We start from the raw sequence: 19,486 nt of genomic DNA, 5'->3' as shown, positions 1-19,486 counted from the left end.
GGAAGTATGTGTGTCCCCTTACGAGCAGAGGCTGTTTGCAGTGGCATTTGTGTTGGCCTTTTTCGGGGCCTTTCGGATTGGCGAGTTGGTTAGTCCGGCGAAGCAGGTAGTAGGAGGTTTGTTGTTGGAAGATGTAACGCTTGGAGTTGATCGAGTGGAATGTCGATTACGTTTTTTCCAAAACGGACCAGGTGGGGCGTGGGCGCCTGGTGGTTTTGTATGGGATACCTGGACACCCATTGTGCCCGGTTGGGCAGGTGACGGAGTTTTTGAAGATAAGGGGAGGTTATCCTGGGGTTTTCTTGAGACACATGGAGGGTTCTGCGCTGTCCAGATTCCAGTTTATTGCGGTTTTAAAAACGGTGTTGGCACGAGTAGGGGAGGTGCCAGGTGACTATGGGTCACACTCCTTTCGGATTGGGGCAGCGACAGAGGCGGCCAAGTGGGGCTTGAGTGATGATTGTATCCGGCGTATTGGGAGATGGGAGTCGTCCAGGTTCCGTTTGTACATACGGCCTCACCTGCTGAGGGGTGAGGGGGAGTGACTTGGCTGTTTTGGAATTACAGGGGTTAATAGGTGTTTATTGTGAGGCATGGTTTTCGTTCAGTTGCTGTTTACTCTTGGTTTTATATTTTTTAGGTGTGTGCCTGGTGTGGATTCTCGGGCATTCCTTTGTTCACTGGGGAGCGTTGCGGGCGGATGTGCGTCCCGACGGTCGGCAACTTGGAGTGGCGAGGACGGATGCACGGGTCAAATGGATCGGGATTCGGGGCATGACCTGGGGGAGAGTTCGGCCAGAGGTGGCTTACTATAGTAGGATCGACCAGGATCCTAATGTTCTCATTTTGCATGTGGGGGGGAATGATTTAGGGGTGAGGACAGCAAGGGAACTAAAAAGGGACATTAAGCTGGATCTTTTGCACCTGTGGAGAGCGTTCCCGGGTATTATTATCGTATGGTCGGATATTGTGGCTAGGGAAAATTGGCGTTTTGGGAGGTCGGTCGACCGTATTAATAGGGCACGAATTAAATTGAATAGGGCGATTGGCCGTTTTGTGGCGCGGAATGGGGGCTTGGTGGTGCGACATAAGGAATTGGAGGAGTCGGCAGGTCAATATTTGAGGAGAGATGGGGTGCATCTCACAGATATCGGCTTGGACTTGTGGATGCTTGGTTTGCGGGATGGTCTGGAGCAAGCCATAGGGGTGTGGGGGGCCCGGGCCACGTAAGGAGTCACGCGGCCGGTCTGTGGCGGGGGGATAGGTCCGTTCCTAGAGGCTGGGAGCACCGATAGTCGGTGGGGAGTATGAAGTCACTCAGGGGTAGTGGCTTCAGACAGGATTGGGAACTTGTGGGCGTAGGTCCTGCAGGTTCTGGGGAGGGGTATTTTAACGATGGAACGTTAGTACCCCACACCTTGGGTTGGTTGGACACAGCCGAGGTGGTCCTCTGGGCCAGTGGTATGTTACGGCCAGGGGATAAGGATGATTAGTGGCTTCTTGGACGGACCTATCGGTTGTTTGCCAGTTGGGAGGGTATACATGTATCGGTTTATGTTTAAAGAGGGTGGCATGCTGAGCCACAAGTTTTGATACATGTATACTGTTAAATAAAAGCTGTGGCCATTCGCCCAAAAAGTTGTTATGTCTTTATTTCAAGTAGAGTGGTTAAGAGGTGTTTTGGTACATGGGAGACCCAATTATCCCTTTTAGATACGTCAAGATGGGCAATGAGCCCCATAGGGGTGAATGAGCCCATGACTATCGGGAGGGTATAGGGTAGGAAGGGGTTAATGTTGAGGGAATAGGGCTGTGTAAGGGATTAAGGGATTGGTGGTTTGTTGAGCGGCGAGGATTGGGCCAGAGGTCATGAGGGGTGGGGAGAAAAGGGGGGGTTTATAAGGGGCAGTTAGGGGCAGTACCTCCTCTTTTGCCGTTGGTGCCAGTCGTGTTTGGCCCGCCCACCCGCCCTTAATATATAAAAAAAAAAAAAAAAAAAAAAAAAGAATGTAAAAATTATATATAAAAAAAAAAAAAAAAAAAAAAATGAAAAATGTAAAATTCAAAAAAAAAAAAAAAAAAAATTGCAAAGGTTTATATGGTGGTTTTCTTTGTTTGTCGCAGCGGGGGGATAGGTCCGTTCCTAGAGGCTGGGAGCACCGATAGTCGGTGGGGAGTATGAAGTCACTCAGGGGTAGTGGCTTCAGACAGGATTGGGAACTTGTGGGCGTAGGTCCTGCAGGTTCTGGGGAGGGGTATTTTAACGATGGAACGTTAGTACCCCACACCTTGGGTTGGTTGGACACAGCCGAGGTGGTCCTCTGGGCCAGTGGTATGTTACGGCCAGGGGATAAGGATGATTAGTGGCTTCTTGGACGGACCTATCGGTTGTTTGCCAGTTGGGAGGGTATACATGTATCGGTTTATGTTTAAAGAGGGTGGCATGCTGAGCCACAAGTTTTGATACATGTATACTGTTAAATAAAAGCTGTGGCCATTCGCCCAAAAAGTTGTTATGTCTTTATTTCAAGTAGAGTGGTTAAGAGGTGTTTTGGTACATGGGAGACCCAATTATCCCTTTTAGATACGTCAAGCACCCGAGCTTTTTAGTACTCGCTCATCACTAGCTTTAAACCTTTATCATTCCCTCATCCTTTCATAAATCAAAAAAGCAATCACTGGAAACCTGCTTCTCTGAAATGATCACAAGGCGGTTGCCTGAGCAAAAAGAAGGCTTAGGACACTTTGTTCTCTAACTTCAAGATAGTTTAGACCATATCTGAAATTACTTATGATCTTTATGTTCCACTTAATGCACACAAGGTATTTAGGGATATTGTGTTGGTAAGGTAAGGGGTGCTTCACACACAGCGAGATCGCTGCTGAGTCACGGTTTTGGTGACGCAGCAGTGACGTCATTAGCGATCTCGCTGTGTGTGACACTGAGCAGCGATCTGGCCCCTGCTGTGAGATCGCTGCTCGTTACACACAGCCCTGGTTTGTTTTTTTATTGTTGCTCTCCCGCTGTGAAGCACAGATCGCTGTGTGTGACAGCGAGAGAGCGACGAAATGAAGGGAGCAGGAGCCGGCATCAGGCAGCTGCGGTAAGCTGTAACCAGGGTAAACATCGGGTAACCAAGGTGGTTACCCGATATTTACCTTCGTTACCAGCCTCTGCAGCTCTCACGCTGCCTGTGCTGCCGGCTCCTGCTCTCTGCACATGTAGCTACAGTACACATCAGGTTAATTAACCCGATGTGTACTGTAGCTAGGAGTGCAGGGAGCCAGCGCTAAGCAGTGTGCGCGGCTCCCTGCTCTCTGCACATGTAGCGACGTTATGATCGCTGCTGCGTCGCTGTGTTTGACAGCTAAGCAGCGATCATAACAGCGACTTACAAGGTCGCTGTTACGTCAAAGAAAATGGTGACGTAACAGCGACGTCGTTGTCGCTATGTGTGAACCCAGCTTTAGTTACTAGTGATGAGATTGCTATCGATAATCCACTTCTCATTGTTTTCTTCAGGTATCCTTGTGTATAAAGCACACAAGATTATGGAGTCCTGCCAGGAAGCCTTCATCCTGCGCTTATATCGACCAAAAGAACAAGCAGGGTTTTATAAAGGCCTTCACCGACAATCCACTCGCTTTTCACACCGGTTTCTGCCAAGTGGAACGAGTCATGAGAAATCTGTTTGTCAGAAAACTTTACTTATGGCCGAGGTGAGTAGACACAGATTTACTCTGAACACATCTAAAATTGGTTAAAAAAAAAAAAGTGATTTTGGTCCTTGAAATAAATTGATGTTGGATATATTTGTTATTTTTTTGGTTGTTTTATAGATGAGCTGTATGTGAATGTACAGTAGCTCTGTGTAAGCCTGAATCTGCGGACATTGATGGGCCCCAGTGAACTCCATCAACTTACCGTATTTTTTGTGTTATAAAATGCACCGGATTATAAGACGCACCCAAACTTTGGAGAAAAAAAAGGTGAAAAAAAAAATAAAAAAAAATATGGGGTCCGTTTTATAATCTGGTGGTGGCTTATCAGGGAGAGGGGGCAGCAGCAGAGCAGAAGTCACAGGAGGCAGGGGCGGTACTGGAGTACGGTGATGCTGGCAATTGTACAGAGGGAGGCCCAGATACTCACTGCGGTCCCTGCTCTGCGCGGGGCTGGTGATGCTGCTCTGTCGGTGGTCTACGATGAGGGCTTCAAATAATGGCAGCCGGAGTCGGTGCGTACGCAGATGAGAGCTTGAGCTGAGAGCTCTATCTGCGCAGGCGCTGACTCTGGGCGCCATTATTTGAATCCCTGACTGCCAACATCTTCAGAATGACCACCTGCCGCACAGAGCAGCCGCGCGCTGAGCAGAACAGAGCAGCCGCACACAGAGCAGAGCCAAGCAAAGGGGCGCCGCCCAATGCACACAACAGCGCCATACTGACCAGCGCCGGCATCACCCACACAACATTATCCCTGTCTCCTTTGACCCCCTTCACAACACCCCGGTAAGCTACATTTAGATTTTAAGACGCACTCCTCATTTTCCTCCCAAATTTTTGGGAAGAAAAGTGTGACTTATAATCCCAAAAATACGGTAAATAACTTTATTAAAGGGATTGTCCACTACTAGGACAACCCCTTCTGATTCCACATGTTTGCCCTGGGTAAAATAATAGATTATACTCACCTCCTGTACTAGTACTGTTCCTGTGGTGCCACAGCTACAGGGCTTATGTGGGGTTGGGACGTCAGGCGAGTCCTGCGCCGGCTTCCTACTCCCTGCCTTCAGACACAGAAGCAATCAGTGGGAATTGAACGCAGCCGCAGCGCTGACAAAGGTGGCCGAAAGAGGAGGCGCGGGACCCTGAGAACGGAGACGCCCATCAGACCAGTCTACACCGCACCGACCGGAGAATTAAATCATCCGAAGACCGGTTCCCTTTAACTTGTTTGGTCTGAAGGCGGGCAGAAGGAAGCCGGCAGTGATTGGATGCAGGGCTCACATGACGTTACAACCCCATGTAAGCCTCAGAGGAGCAGCACTGCAAACTGCAACAAAGGCTCCTGGCCGACCCTACGGTGCAGATGGGAAATCATCCTAAGTCCTCATTCATATGTCCAAAAAACAGACATGTTCACATTTGATCTGATTTGTACATCTCTATGAATGTGTACGTGATGTGAATGGACAGCACATGGACGTTGCCTTCGTGATGTTCGATTTTTACCTAGCTGCTGTCCTTTATCATCTTGTGCCAGGCACCAAATCCTTTACTGGAATTGTGCTCTTATCTGTACTGCAGATGTAGAAAACAAATAGTCGTGAACGATTAATCACTACTTGTCTGAAAGTAATAGCACAAGAACTGTATGGGGGCTCAACCAAACTCTCCTCAATCTGAGTCCCTGCCCCTGGTGAGAAGCCCCCAATTTATCATTGAGACGCAGGAGTGACTCTATACAATTGCGCTTGATGCACAAGGCTTCCTCTGATTGTAGCAGGATCAGGTTTAGCAGAATTGATTTACTTTAAACTGATTTTTAATATTAACCCCTTAACGACTGTGGGCAGTAATATTACGTCCTAGCGGTCATAATGTTGCTGCCCACGGTCAGCGGCCGGCAGCTTGCCGCAATCGGCGCACATCTCAGCTGATTTTCACAGCGGAGATGTGTGCCTGCCAGGCACGAGCCGAATTGTTATCTGCTCGTGCCGTTTAACTCCTTAAATGGCGCTGTCAATATATGACAGCGCCATGATAACGGCATCGGCGGTAAACATTTACTCACCGGCCGATACCGGAAGTCACGTGACGTGATCACGTGACTTCCGGTGGTTCTCATGGTAGCACAGGGTCATGTGATGACTCCTGTAGCTCACATGAATTACTTTCGGTTTCACCCTTCCTGGAGCTGGGTGATGCAGAAAATGAGCATATCTGCTGTTTACAGCTGTATAGCTGTGATCAGCAGATATGGCAGAGCGATCGGATTGTTGATCCATATAGCCCCCTAAGGGGACTAGTAAAATAAAAAAAATAAAAAAAACCACCTAAAAGTTCAAATCACCCCCCTTTCGCCCCAATGAAAATTAAAGGGTTAAAAAAAATAAAAAATATACACATTTGGTATCGGCACGTTTAGAAACGCCCGATCTATCAAAATATAAAATCAATTAATCTGATCAGTAAATGGCGTAGCGGCAAAAAAATTCTAAACGCCAAAAATAAGTTTTATTGGTCGCCACAAATTTTGTGCAAAATGCAATAACAGGCGATCAAAATGTAGCATCTGCGCAAAATTGGTACAGTTAAAAATGGCAGACTGAGACGCAAAAAATAAGCCATTACTGAGCCATAGATCCTGAAAAATGAGAACGCTACGGGTCACGAAATATGGCGTAAAACGTGCGCCACTTTTTTCTAACAAACTTCTGATTTTTAACCCCTTATATAAAAGTAAACCTATACATGTTTGGTGTCTAAGAACTCGCACCGACCTCAGGCATCACACCCACACATTAGTTTTACCATATAGTGAACACAGTGAATAAAATATCTCAAAAACAATAGTGCTATCACACTTTTTTTTTTTTGCAATTTTTTTCGAATTTGGAATTTGTTTTGTCGTTTTCCAGTACACTATATGGTAAAACTTTATGGTTTAATTTAAAAGTAGAGCTCGTTCCGCAAAAAATGAGCCCTCACATGACCAGATTGACCGAAAAATAAAAAAGTCACATCTCTCGGAAGAATGGCGAAAACCAAAAACGGAAAGCGAAAAATCAGCCAGTTGTGAAGGGGTTAAGAGACCGCAGAAGTAATCATAATGCATAAAATATTCCTTTCTGAAGTAAGTCAGGAGGGGGGATTAAGCAGGGGTTAATAGAGTAATTGTTTTGGGGTTTTTTTTTCTCTCTATCTGTAGATCAATGTCTGAATTGTCTATATGTTCATGAGAACTAGAAAATAGGTTATGTTGTGGTTAATAAAACTTATCTGATTGGGGGAAAAAATGATTTCAAGTAAAAATTGAGCCCCATTTTTCTGCCTTCTGATTCCAATGGAATCTTGGTGACGGATGAAAGTAGAAGTGTTGTCCATTACTTTAATATTAATGGTCGAAAACCAAAATCAATAGAAAATAGGAGTATTAGTGCAAAAAAACAAGGAAAAAACTCCTAAAAACAATATTTATTCATATATAATATTAAAATGCTCTTTATCATAAAAGCGTGATAACTTTTAAATAACTAAATTGTAGACTGGTCACGTGAGGTGAGTGGGAAGAAGGGGGTAGAGCCAACTAGTGAAAAAGGAGTGCTGATTGTCTCTACACTCTAGGTAAAACAACTATAGTCGTTGTAGTTTTTACCAGGTAGTTGCCCTATAGTTATGGGGAATATAGGGAAAGGATATTCTGTCCCTCCCTTTCACCTACCTACCAGCGGAGGTGCACCATAAGGTATTGGGTACCCCCCGCTCCTTGTCGGCTCTCCCTATTCTGTCCCTGCGACCCGTAAGTTGCAAGAAACACCCACCACCAAGAAATAGATAAGTGCAAGTAGTCAAAAGGTCATTACCATGATCTGGCTGCCATATAAAATGGCACCCAAAATATAACCGCGCAGTTATGTATTTTTCTGCACAGTCAAAAGAAAGATGATGCTTATTAGTATAATCACATCAGATCTGGAAATACATAAATAGTAGATCTTTACTAGAATCTGGTTGTCATAAATATGACAGCCATAATAAAACTGTACATATGTATGTTCCTGCACAGTCATACACAAGATAATATTAATTAGCATGGAATCTAACATAGATAATAGTAAATAATCCCAGCAGGGATGACTTATCTGCTAGGATCACCAATAGCAAATCCCGACGCGTTTCCCCCCTATATTTATCCTAGGGGTTCATCAGGGGAAAAACTAAGGATTTCATGTCCGATCCATAAAGTTTCTTTATAGACAAAAAGATATTATATTTCCAAAATGGAATATAGTGTAATGTCCAAAAACTGCATACATTCTCAAAAACAAGACAACACTAAACAATGGGTGTCCGGTTACATACCTTAGTTAGTTTAGCATTCCTAATAACATCAGAACGACGTCAGTGGCCTTTAGTGAAGGGCAAGTCGTCTGACATGCGATGACCACTAGTGCTACAGGCACAGTGACCCCAAAGCACCAGACAAAAGAGCGGTACAACCTTCCATGATGGTGTCTATCTCTTAAATGAGCGCTGCTTTTTCAATTCCCGCTTCCTGCCCCGTGACGTCACGCCGGAAGTGGTCAGGTTGTTATGATGACTTCACTTCCGCACATGCGCGATCGTTCCCGCTTCCTGTTCCGTGACGCCGAACCGGAAGTGGTCAGAATATTATAGTGACTTCACTTCCGCACATGCGCAGTCGTCACATAAGGCAGGTAATCATCTTGCCGTCCTATTGCGCATGACTGTGCTGGGTCGGGTCTTCTCTAGTCCCGGCATCCCAGCCTCCCTGTGCGTGCGCTACATCGGGGATAGTTGTTAATCCTCCCCACATGTCACTATCGTCACACGGGGCAGGGCGCCATTACTTTAGCAAAAGAGTGTCACTGCGCTTGCCCAAAAGGCGCAATTCAGAGTAAAAGGAAGGTTTAGAACAGAAGGCTAATGCCTCCCAAAACCCCCATAAGTCAATGTAACCCTCCATATTTATCACGTTCCTAGATCACTCTAAGGCTAGTTTCACACTTGCGTTGAACGGCATCCGTTGCATTGCGTTGTGTCACGGATGCAACGGATGCGTTGCATATAGTGGCAGAACGGATGCTGCAAAACAACGCAATTCCTTTTTTTTTCACAGTTTTACCGTCGGCAGACTATTGTGAACGATCAGCTGATCACTCCCAGTAGCCGGCCGCCGGGTGATCAGCTGATCACTCCCAGTAGCCGGCCGCCGGGTGATCAGCCGATCACTCACAGTAGCCGGCCGCCGGGTGATCAGCCGAACACTCACAGTAGCCGGCCGCCGGGTGATCAGCCGATCACTCACAGTAGCCGGCCGCCGGGTGATCAGCCGATCACTCACAGTAGCCGGCCGCTGGGTGATCAGCCGATCACTCACAGTAGCCGGCCGCCTGGGGATCAGCCGATCACTCCCAGTAGCCGGCCGCCTGGTGATCAGCTGATCATTCACAGTAGCCGGACGCCGGGTGATCGGGTGATCAGCTGATCACTCACAGTAGCTGGCCGCCGGGTGATCAGCTGATCACTCCCAGTAGCCGGCCGCCGGGTGATCAGCCGATCGTTCGGTCGCCGATAATGTGTGCAGGGGCCGGGAGCGGGGGGCGGAGTGTGAAGTAGGTGGAGCCGAGCGGGGCCATGGCTGAGGACGTTAGTGCCGCGGGGACTGCATCGCTGGGGGATAGGTGAGTGTGTGTGTGTGTGTGTGTGTATACATACGGAGTGCGGGAGGGGGCGGAGCCAAGCGGCGAAGTGTCGGGCTCCCGACACACGTAACCAGGGTTCCTTGGTTACCCGATGTGTACCCTGGTTACGGGTGGAGGGAGCCAGAGAGAGCATGCGCAGTGAAATCCAAAGGATTCCGCTGCTCAAAAAAAGTTACATGCTGCGTTCCTTCCGCCCGACGCAGCGTCAAAATAACGACGCTGCGTCGTCCAGCGGATGCAACGCAGACACATGCGTTACAGGGCGTTGTCCATACAAGTCTATGGAGAATAGCGCAGTGCGTTAACGGACTGCGCTATTCTCCATAGTGATGGACTCCGCTGAACGCAAGTGTGAAACTAGCCTAACACGCTGTTTGTTTTAATGCCAAAACAAAGTCAGCGGTTTGTATGTGTGTGTCCATATGTTTGTCAATACTGGGTAAAAAACAGGATGTGGATAGGGGGTTAAATCCATATATAATCTTGCTGTTCCGGGCCAAATACCCGTAATTTAGGAACATATGTAATAACCGATTAAAGGACCAACCATGACATTCCCAATGTTGTTATGTCTAACAGCGCTAATATAGTAAAAAGCAGGAAATGGAGGCAAAGAACCCCCTTATATCCATCAAACCCTATGTGCTAATAGACACTAATAGAGGGACCTCCATTATTTAATCTTATAAAAGAGGCATTAGAGGAGATAAAAATGTGGAGGGAAAAAGGGGGGGGGGGGTTCTAGGAAATGAGATATTATATTTAGAACCAAAACGTCCCTCTATAGAGAGAAGTGGTGTCTTAATGGAGAATGTATGCAGACTATACCATAGCACAAAAATATATCTGCACCAGAATAAATACTCTGGCAGCAATTTCAAAGAAAACCTGGCTATATATCTTTTAACAAATCCCTCTCAGGTGTAGCAAAGGCTAGAACAACCAAAAACAAAAAAGAAAAAAGAAAAGAAGAAGAATAATAATAATAGAGATAGGGGTCTGACAAACACTCCTAGATAAAACTACTATAGCTCAAAACCTCATTGAGACCTTTTGGGTTAACCGTATCAAGGAGGAAGGTCCATCGGGCTTCCCTCTGGAGTATTCTATTGTCCCAATTACCCTTCCTGATTGGCATCAGAACAACTTCGATTCCCTGGAACCGTATGCATTTGGAGTCTCCCTGGTGGCAAGTATTAACGTGTCTGGCTATAGGTGTGTCGCGTTTATGGGTAATGTCACCCAAGTGCTCCCCTATGCGGACACGTAGTTGGCGTCTTGTCTTGCCTATATAGCTGAGTGGACATGTACATGTGCACCTATATACCAGACCCTCAGTTCGACAGTTCACAAAGTCCCTAATATAAAAGACTCTTCCTGATTGTAAATTAGTAAATGTTTTACTCTGGTCTATATATGCACAAAATTTACATGAGCCACTTCTGAAAGTACCACAAGGTTTTCTCTCAAGCCATGTGCCCGATGGTTTCTCTGGTACAAAATGGCTATGTACCGCATGGTCTTTAATCGTCTTTCCCCTCCTATAAGTAATACTAGGGTAGGGAGTTTACGATTGCAACATTTTACTCTATACCAAAGATTCACAAGGGCCTTTGTCCCCTTAGGGGACGCCCCATAGTATCAGGGATTGATGCTATGGGGCAAAACCCCAGTATTTACCTGGACAAGGTCCTAAGAAATTTTGTGAATACACAACCTTCATTTATAAGGGATACGTCAGATCTTCTCAGCAAATTAGACGGTATACAGGTGGATAACGATACGATCCTCACATCTATTGATGTTGAACAGCTGTATAGCTGTATACCACATGACAATGGTATCCGGGCGGTAAGATACTATTTGGAGACTAGAGGGATACAATACAAAGAACATACCTCTTTCATTCTCAAGCTCCTCACTTACATACTTACTCATAACTACTTCATCTTCCATAACAAATTCTACCACCAGCTCAGGGGTACCGCGATGGGGAGCCCCTGTGCTCCCACTTACGCAAACATGTACCTGGTCTGGTGGGAGGATGTAGTGGTTTTCGGGGTCGAGGATGTCACATGGAACCCCCAGATAATATTCTGGGGGCGATACATTGATGACATCCTCGTCCTCTGGAGAGGGGGAGCTAAATCCTTTCTTGATTTTGTGGCACATCTAAATGATAATAGTCTTGGACTTAAATTTACGTGTGAGGTAGGGGGTGACAAACTGCCCTTTCTGGACATTCTCCTTATTAAAAACAAGGATGGAACTTTGGGAACCACAATATATCGTAAACCGACAGCAACAAATAGTTTGCTAAGGTGGGAGAGTTATCACCCTGTAGCCTTACGGAGGGGTATCCCTAAGGGGCAGTTTCTCCGACTCAGGAGAAACTGCTCCTCTCTTTATGATTTCCAACAAAAATTTGGGAGCTTAAGGGATAATTTTAGGAATAGGGGGTATCCAGAAAATGTTATTAGATCAGCGTTTGAGTCTTCCCGTGACCAAAGGAGAACAACATTACTAACTATTAAACCTAAACCTGAGCAAGAACAAATTACCAGACTGATCGGTTCATATGATGATCAGAACACAAAGATTATGCACATTTTGAGAAAGCATTGGGGAATACTAAGATCTGACCCAGACTTAAGTGACTACATTACTCCCTACCCTAGTATTACTTATAGGAGGGGAAAGATGATTAAAGACCATGTGGTACATAGCCATTTTGTACCAGAGAAACCATCGGGCACATGGCTTGAGAGAAAACCTTGTGGTACTTTCAGATGTTTTTGTGCATTTATAGACCAGAGTAAAACATTTACTAATTTACAATCAGGAAGAGTCTTTTATATTAGGGACTTTGTGAACTGTCGAACTGAGGGTCTGGTATATAGGTGCACATGTACATGTCCACTCAGCTATATAGGCAAGACAAGACGCCAACTACGTGTCCGCATAGGGGAGCACTTGGGTGACATTACCCATAAACGCGACACACCTATAGCCAGACACGTTAATACTTGCCACCAGGGAGACTCCAAATGCATACGGTTCCAGGGAATCGAAGTTGTTCCGATGCCAATCAGTAAGGGTAATTGGGACAATAGAATACTCCAGAGGGAAGCCCGATGGACCTTCCTCCTTGATGCGGTTAACCCAAAAGGTCTCAATGAGGTTTTGAGCTATAGTAGTTTTATCTAGGAGTGTTTGTCAGACCCCTATCTCTATTATTATTATTATTATTATTATTATTATTCTTTTCTTTTTTGGTTGTTCTAGCCTTTGCTACACCTGAGAGGGATTTGTTAAAAGATATATAGCCAGGTTTTCTTTGAAATTGCTGCCAGAGTATTTATTCTGGTGCAGATATATTTTTGTGCTATGGTATAGTCTGCATACATTCTCCATTAAGACACCACTTCTCTCTATAGAAGGACGTTTTGGTTCTAAATATAATATCTCATTTCCTAGAAACCCCCCCCCCCTTTTTCCCTCCACATTTTTATCTCCTCTAATGCCTCTTTTATAAGATTAAATAATGGAGGTCCCTCTATTAATGTCTATTAGCACATAGAATTTGATGGATATAAGGGGGTTCTTTGCCTCCATTTCCTGCTTTTTACTATATTAGCGCTGTTAGACATAACAACATTGGGAATGTCATGGTTGGTCCTTTAATCGGTTATTACATATGTTCCTAAATTACGGGTATTTGGCCCGGAACAGCAAGATTATATATGGATTTAACCCCCTATCCACATCCTGTTTTTTACCCAGTATTGACAAACCTATGGACACACACATACAAACCGCTGACTTTGTTTTGGCATTAAAACAAACCGCGTGTTAGAGTGATCTAGGAACGTGATAAATATGGAGGGTTACATTGACTTATGGGGTTTTTGGGAGGCATTAGCCTTCTGTTCTAAACCTTCCTTTTACTCTGAATTGCGCCTTTTGGGCAAGCGCAGTGACACTCTTTTGCTAAAGTAATGGCGCCCTGCCCCGTGTGACGATAGTGACATGTGGGGAGGATTAACAACTATCCCCGATGTAGCGCACGCACAGGGAGGCTGGGATGCCGGGACTAGAGAAGACCCGACCCAGCACAGTCATGCGCAATAGGACGGCAAGATGATTACCTGCCTTATGTGACGACTGCGCATGTGCGGAAGTGAAGTCACTATAATATTCTGACCACTTCCGGTTCGGCGTCACGGAACAGGAAGCGGGAACGATCGCGCATGTGCGGAAGTGAAGTCATCATAACAACCTGACCACTTCCGGCGTGACGTCACGGGGCAGGAAGCGGGAATTGAAAAAGCAGCGCTCATTTAAGAGATAGACACCATCATGGAAGGTTGTACCGCTCTTTTGTCTGGTGCTTTGGGGTCACTGTGCCTGTAGCACTAGCGGTCATCGCATGTCAGACGACTTGCCCTTCACTAAAGGCCACTGACGTCGTTCTGATGTTATTAGGAATGCTAAACTAACTAAGGTATGTAACCGGACACCCATTGTTTAGTGTTGTCTTGTTTTTGAGAATGTATGCAGTTTTTGGACATTACACTATATTCCATTTTGGAAATATAATATCTTTTTGTCTATAAAGAAACTTTATGGATCGGACATGAAATCCTTAGTTTTTCCCCTGATGAACCCCTAGGATAAATATAGGGGGGAAACGCGTCGGGATTTGCTATTGGTGATCCTAGCAGATAAGTCATCCCTGCTGGGATTATTTACTATTATCTATGTTAGATTCCATGCTAATTAATATTATCTTGTGTATGACTGTGCAGGAACATACATATGTACAGTTTTATTATGGCTGTCATATTTATGACAACCAGATTCTAGTAAAGATCTACTATTTATGTATTTCCAGATCTGATGTGATTATACTAATAAGCATCATCTTTCTTTTGACTGTGCAGAAAAATACATAACTGCGCGGTTATATTTTGGGTGCCATTTTATATGGCAGCCAGATCATGGTAATGTTTAATCCCTTTAGCGCATAGCTTAGGGATTTCATGATGGCACAGAGCCTGATTTCATGATACAGTTAGCAAGGAATGGGTTAACAGCTCTGGTGTTAGGGTTTTTCTGCCTAGTAACGCGAGCAGCTGTTAGGGGACCAATCAGCTGTCTGCGCGCCTATTTTGATAGTTATGGTTGGTTATAGTTATGTTGCTGAGGCGAAATGTGGCTATATAAACCCCTGGTTTCTCCTCAGCTGGTCATTCCAGCTGATGAGAAGGAAGAATCTTCAGGATGGAAGAGCTGCTCCAGCAAGTGCTGAAGAGAGCGGGCGAAGCCGACGGCGCGGAGTGGATGAAGATGTGCCTGGACGGAGCTGGTGCGGCGGCCGCCGCTGTTTCAACTGCGGCGGGATCATCGGTGGTGCAGCGGGATGTCAGCCCAGGTGTCGCCGGCGCTGAGGGAGAGCAAAGAGCGAAGAGGAGCAGAAAATTTAGAGAAACATACTCACCGCCGGCGGTCGCTGGAAGATCTGGTGGCGGTCGGAAGTCGGGCGGCCGGTCTTCGGGTCGCGGAGCGAAGAAGTCTGCAGCGGCGGTGTCGGAGCTGGAGAGGGTCGCCGCCAGAAGAAGCCGTTCCCGGACATCGCGTGGATGTCATCAGCCGCGTCAGGAGGTCGCGGCCGGAAGTGATGCTGAGGTGGGCGGAGCTTCCGGGTTACAGCTGGAAGCGGGAAGTTCATTTTCAGCTGCGTCCGGTGACCGGCGGCCGAGTAGCAGGGTGCCGCCGCCGCTACCGCAAAAGAGCTATCATGGTGCGGCGGCGGTCCTGCAAGCTTGGTCGTCGGGGGAATCGGAAAGCGGCGAGGCAACAGGATCGGCTGACCAGGCGGCAGGAGCGGAGGGCGACATCGCGGATCGGCTGGAGGCGCCGCTCGTTACTGAGGAACGCTTCAGGAGCGGTGAGAAATCATTTACGGTTAATTGTAATAGTGAGTTACTACACAATGTGGATTCCTTGAGGGAGGTAGTTAGCACTATAGTGTCAGAGCTACTACATAGGGAGGGTAGTTCTACAAATGTTAGTGCACACACTAGTAGTACAGCTCCTAGATATAATGGTATTCCTCAAGCATTTTTTAAGGAAGCCATTATATGTCAGCCCTCTCCTTTGGGCTTTCACCTATCAGTTAGTGTTAAAGAAAAGATTTGGAATAAGGAGTATATAGATTTGTTTTCTTTATTACCTAGTAAGGAGCAATATCGCTCAGGCCTTGACACCAAGGGTGAAAGCGATGATAAGAGGAAGGTGATTAAGTCGTTTCACAATTGGTTGCAGGCCTTTGCGATTTATGCTGCGGTTTTGGGTGAAAAGGATCAGAATAATTGTAGTGGGCTCTTTCAGCACGTGGATTCAGTGCTGGAGGCTTACCGCAATTTTGGAGGTACTGCTTGGTTGTCTTATGATGAATCATTTCGTCAGAAGATGGCAGTGCATTCTAATATGCGATGGGGTAATAAGGATGTTGGGCTTTGGCTTAACCTCATGTTACCTCAGAGATCTGGATTTGTTAGACAAACTGCTAATACGCCTGTGAAGAAAGGCTTTTGTTTTGCCTTTAATGAATCAGCGTGCAAATGGCTGACAAATTGCAGATTTAAACATGAATGCTCAGGGTGTGGGGGTTCCCACCCTTTGTTCAAATGTTTTAAACGGGGTTTGCAAGTGGGTCAGCAATCTGCTAATAATTCTCGTGAGTTTTTTCTTAAAAGCTCGGACCCCAGTGATATGGGAAAGAATGCTCCCATGGTTAAAACGCTACCCCGACAGGGAGAAAGCCAACATAGTCAGTAATGGTTTTCAATTTGGTTTTCCTGTTCCTAGTTTTAAGGGCATAGGTTGTAGTATTATTCCTAATTTAATTTCGGCTAGATCTCAAGATGGTTTTTTGTTTGATCACATCAAAAAAGAGATTAGCCTGGGTAGGCTTGCAGGTCCATTTGCTGGCCCTCCGTTTCCAAGCTTTCGGATATCGCCGTTAGGAATTGTCCCTAAAAAAGATGTTGGTTCCTTTAGGGTAATACATCATTTGTCTTACCCTAAAGGTCAATCTCTGAATGACGAGGTGGACAAGGCTGCGGCTTCGGTTCACTATGCTACATTTGATATGGCGGTGGATCTTCTAAGAAAGTTTGGACAAGGAGCGTTGTTAGCAAAATCGGACATAAAATCTGCGTTTCGTTTATTACCCGTTCATCCAAGCGGTTTTAATTCCTTAGGTTTTTGTTTTAGGGGTGAATTTTATTTCGATAGGTGCCTACCCATGGGTTTTTCCTTGTCATGTTTTTATTTTGAATGTTTTTCTTCTTTTTTAGAGTGGGTTGTGCGTGATTCTGTGCCTAATGGCGGAATCTTGCATTATCTTGATGACTTTTTGTTTGTTGGTTCAGGGAGCTCAGATGTTTGTTTTGTCTTGTTGGAAAGGTTTTTGTTATTCATGGAGTTTTTCGGTGTTCCAATAGCTGATGATAAGACAGTTCACCCTTGTCGTAGTTTGGAGTTTTTAGGGATTTCTATTGATTCGGTAGCCATGCAGTGTCAGTTACCGGTCAGTAAATTGGCTAAATTACAGGGGCTGGTTGAGTCAGTGGTGTTTAAGAAGAAGGTGACATTGAAGGAGATGCAGTCTTTGTTAGGCTCCTTGAATTTTGCTTTAAGGATCATTCCTATGGGTCGTGTTTTCTGCAGGAGGTTGTATGATAGTATCATCGGTTTGAAGTCAGCTAATGCACACATTAGGGTATCAGCGGAAATGAGAGCTGATTTGTTAGTATGGCGTAGATTTTTGGTGGAATTTAATGGTATTACTTGTTTCCAGGAAGTTTTTTGCTCAGCTAAGGAATTGCAGGTGAAAATTGATGTTGACAGGGTTTATGGGTTTTTGGTTAGCTATATGGGGAGCTGGTGTGCAGAACCATGGCCGTCAAAATGGTGTCAGCTAGGGTTGAACGCAAGGGAAATAGTGGTTGAGCTATTCTCTGTCTTTGTGATTTTGTTTTTATGGGGCGAGGATTTGGCGAATAGGCGTATTGCGTTTCAGTTTGCTAATAAAGGGGTTGTTTTCTGCATTAATACTTTATCCTCTAAATGTATCTGGGCTGCGAAAGTGTTGAGGCAGATAGTTTTACTTTGCTTTAGGTTCAACATCTGGTTGAAGGCGTCCTTGGTGTATGACAGTCCTGGATCTGCTTGTTCTTTTTTGCAGCTATTGGAAGACAGAAATGCGTTTCAGGTGGAAGGAATCGTGAGACGGCATTGTCCAGAGGAAGTATGGGACATTCTTTGGATTTAATTCCGCATTTTATCAAGAATTCGATTGCTGTTAGTACTTGGAAAGCCTATGTGGTGGCTTGGGAGAGATGGTTAGAATTTTGTAGAGTAAAAGGTTTTGATTGTTATGTGGCAGAAGCTGCAACAGCGTTGGAATATATACAATTTGAGTTAGCTAATGATATTAGTTATTCGGCGCTGCATAAGGCACTGGCTGGTATTTCTTTCTTTCTTAAGTTATATGGTAATGAGGCTTTGACTTCCTTCTTTCTAGTTAAGCAAATCCTCAAAGGTTTGAAAAGGGTTAATAATCGTCCGGATGATAGACGTCCAATATCTTTTGATATGTTAGTAATGCTATGGCATGCTTTAGGGGTTATTTGTAAGGATGCTTTTGAAGCAAGTCTATTCCGATCGGCGTTTGTTTTGGCTTTCTTTGCGGCTTTAAGGGTTGGTGAATTGATGTCTCCTAGTAAGAATAGAATTGGTGGTTTGAGGTTTCAGGATATCAGAGTATTTGAATCATATTGCTTAATTTTTATTGCTGTTTCAAAAACAGATCAGGAAGGTAGGGGGCATTGGATTAAGCTATTCAGTGTAAAAGATTCCCCTGTGTGTCCAGTTCAGAATTTACAGCGCTGGGTTTCTTTGCGCCCTGCGGTTCAAGGTTCATTTTTTGTTCATTTATCTGGTTTACCTGCTACAATTTTTCAGTTCGGTTCTTTGTTAAGACAATGCTTAGTTCATTTAGGTTTGGGTCATTGCAAAATTTCTTCTCATTCATTCCGGATTGGGGCGGCCACTGCGGCCGCTTCATTGGGTTTGAGTGGAAGGAAAATAATGCAGTTGGGTAGATGGAATTCAGGTCGATATAAGATTTATGTTCGTCCTGAGCTTTTACTTAATTAATTACTGCTTGAATTTTCAGAACCCATGATCGTTTGGATTGTTGGGCATTCATACATATATTAGGCCCAGAAGCGGGCCGCAATGCGCATTTATAGTGAAAATTTGACATTCTCCTCTGAACATGTTATTATTCATTGGTTCGGTCACAGAGGAATGAAATGGGATCAGTTAGTCGTTGAATTGAAGAGAAGGATGTATTCTACACCCGTTCCGGATTTAATTATATGTCATTTAGGTGGGAACGATATTGGTAAGGTAAAAACACTGGACCTTATATCACAGATGCAGCGAGATATTATTTTTATTAAAAATTTTTTGCCTGAGACAAATTTTGTTTTTTCGGAAATTATTCCTAGGATCGCTTGGACTTCAACTGGGTTTTTGTTTTTTGAAAAAATCAGAAAAAGGGTTAATCGGGTGATGGAAAAATTTCTTAGAGTTACGGGAGATTTTTCATTTCGTCATATTGATTTGGAAGGTTTTTTATGTGGGTTTTATAGAGACGACGGAGTACACCTGTCCGATATAGGTATGGATATTTTTAATCTGGGTTTGCAAGGTATTGTGGAGAAATGGCTGTGCGGTGGTATGGGGGGTCACTAATGGTCATTAGTGTCCTAGTGGGGGAAAATCGCTCAGATGTCTGAGTGGATTTGGTTTAGTTTTGGAATGTTGTATGTTTTTTGGAGTTGTAAATTATAAAATTTTGAATTATATGGTGATTTATTTAGGTTACTCTTAATAAAGCAGCACGGCCAATATTTACCAAATCAATATCTGTGTCCAGTGTCAGTTTTTATTTGGTGAGT

The 19,486-nt window shown here is 44.9% G+C and overlaps 1 pseudogene; it reads left to right on the top strand.

Moving 5' to 3' along the window:
- The window catches only part of LOC142246100 (DNA repair endonuclease XPF-like), a 118,769-nt pseudogene that overhangs the window by 40,099 nt on the left and 59,184 nt on the right, over positions 1-19,486 (top strand).

The sequence above is a fragment of the Anomaloglossus baeobatrachus genome, chromosome 7, assembly GCF_048569485.1.
Source record: "Anomaloglossus baeobatrachus isolate aAnoBae1 chromosome 7, aAnoBae1.hap1, whole genome shotgun sequence".
In the NCBI taxonomy this organism is placed as follows: Eukaryota; Metazoa; Chordata; class Amphibia; order Anura; family Aromobatidae; genus Anomaloglossus; species Anomaloglossus baeobatrachus.
This window is presented reverse-complemented; position numbering and strand designations above follow the sequence as displayed.